Here is a 2,723-nt window from a genome sequence, read left to right as displayed (position 1 = left end):
AAAAATGACTTTGCCGTTAGATTGGCTACTAGAACTCGTAGAATGACTCAGGAACCTTTGTATCCTGAAGGCCACCCTAAAAGAATTGAACAAGATTCTCAGAATAATAATCTAGATGTTCCTAGTTCTTCTAAGAAGAAGAAAAAGAAGAATGATAGGACTTTGCAAACTTCTAGTGAACCTAATGTAGAAACACTTGAGAATCCCAATGATACTTCTATCTTTGATGCTGAAACACAATCAGGTGATGAATATGAACCTGATGATAATGCTAATAATGATGTTCATGTAGATGCTCAACCTAGTAATAACAATGATGTAGAGACTGAACCTGTTGTTGATCTTGATAACCCACAATCAAAGAATCAACGTTATGATAAGAGAGATTTTGTTGCTAGGAAGCACGGGAAAGAAAGAGAACCATGGGTTCAGAAACCCATGCCCTTTCCTCCTAAACCATCCAAGTCAAAGGATGATGAGGATTTTGAGCACTTTGCTGAAATGATTAGACCTATTTTCTTACGTATGCGCTTAACTGATATGCTTAAAGTAAATCCTTATGCTAAGTATATGAAGGATATCATCACAATTAAAAGAAAGATACCGGAAGCTGAAATTTCCACCATGCTTGCTAATTACACTTTTAAGGGTGGAATATCAAAGAAACTTGGAGATCCGGGTGTGCCAACTATACCATGCTCCATTAAAAGAAATTATGTTAGAACTGCTTTATGTGATCTTGGAGCCGGTGTTAGTGTTATGCCTCTCTCTTTATATCATAGACTTGAATTGAATAAGTTGACACCTACTGAAATATCTTTGCAAATGGCTGATAAATCAACTGCTATACCTGTCGGTATTTGTGAGGATGTGCCTGTTGTGGTTGCAAATGTCACTATCTTAATGGACTTTGTTATTCTTGATATTCCCGAGGACGATAGTATGTCTATTATCCTTGGTAGACCTTTTCTTAATACTACAGGGGATGTTATTGATTGCAACAAAGGCAATGTCACTTTTCATGTTAATGGCAATGAGCATACGGTACACTTTCCGAGGAAACAATCTCAAGTTCATAGCATCAATTCTATTGAAAAAGTTCCAACTATCATTTTTGGAGGTTTTAAATTTCCTCTTCCTACTGTCAAGAAAAAAAATATGATATTCTTATTGTTGGGGATTTTCATATCCCCGTTGAGGTAACTTAGTGTTATTCGAAATTTCTCTGGTTCCGTGTTATTCGGAATGAGTTTGTTAACAAGACTTGATCAACCTTATTAGTGGGTTCATTTTGATGATCACGAGATGGATAGAACTAGAAGGCACAACCTTCTGTACCCTCCTTTTACTTTCTATTAATTAGAATAAATAAAGCAAAAATAGTATTATCGGTCTGTTTTCTGAATTATCCGTGCATTAAAAAATAGTCCGAAAATAAAAGTGCTCCAAATGCCCTGCAAATTTAGTATGATTTTTTCTGGAATAATTGAGGATTTTAGGCACTGAAAACACTGGAGGAGGGTCAAGCACCAGGCCACGAGAGAGGAGGGAGGCCCCCCTATAGGGCGCGCCCCTTGTCTCGTGGGCCCCTGGTGGCTCACCTCCACTTATGCCAGCACCCACACACTTCATCTTCTACCCAAAAAAATCCCCATCCAGCTCAAGCATGAGTTCTAGCTCATTTTGCTGCGATTTTCGATCTCTTTGCTCAAAGCTCCATTCACAAAACTGCTTTGGGAGATTGTTGCTTGGTATGTGACTCCTCCATTGGTCCAATTAGTTTTTGTTCTAGTGCTTTATTCATTGCAAATTTTTGCTGCTTAGGTGACCATGTTCTTGAGCTTGCATGTTAAATTTTTGAGGTCCCAAGCAATTCCAATGCATGATATGGGCTCTAGGAACTTGTAGGAGTAGTTGCTATCAATCTTGCTTAGTTTTATGCACTTTTATTTTGAAGTTACTAATAATTTCAGAAATTTTCAGAAAAGGAAACATGCTTAGGAGAATGTACCAAGGTGGTTCCTCGACAAAGAAAGGGCCAAGAATTGCTATACGTGAACAAGATGTTAATTTGCCAAGGGACGCAATTGTACGGGCTTGTGAGTGGCCATCCGATGATTTTATGGTTGAAGGAGGCTTCAAGGAGGAATTTGACGTGTATGTGCGTAATGCTGAGCTAGAGGACTTCTTACAAGATAAGTGTCCTCAGTACTCTCAATTGACAGATTCCTTTGTACGGAGGTTTAAATATAACTGTACACATAATTCTCCTAGTGTCCTATTTGATATTTATGATACATCTTACACCATGGACTTAGAGGATTTTAACTGCTTGCAAACTCCCACAGTGGGGTAATATTAATGATCCTCACAAATCTGAATTTAGAGATTTTCTTGCTAGTATTACTGTGGGAGAATCTAGGGACATAGCACAACCTACCATAGGGAGCATTCATTTTCCTGCTATACATTATTTTGCTCTCTTTATTGGTAGATGTATTAATGGTAAGGATGAAGCATGTCACATGTGTGTACCTGATCTGAGTATCCTCAAGAGTGCGGTGTTCGGTTTTAAAGGCTATAATTTAGGGGCAATAGTTGCACGTAGGTTGCAGAATAATAGTAGAAAGGGAAATTTCTTTAGAGTAATTTATGCAACCCGTGTGGCTAATTTTCTTGGTATAGCCCCACGAGAAGGAGATATGATAATGCCTCCTGTTTAT

Source organism: Triticum dicoccoides, chromosome 2B (assembly GCF_002162155.2).
Source record: "Triticum dicoccoides isolate Atlit2015 ecotype Zavitan chromosome 2B, WEW_v2.0, whole genome shotgun sequence".
In the NCBI taxonomy this organism is placed as follows: Eukaryota; Viridiplantae; Streptophyta; class Magnoliopsida; order Poales; family Poaceae; genus Triticum; species Triticum dicoccoides.
This window is presented reverse-complemented; position numbering follows the sequence as displayed.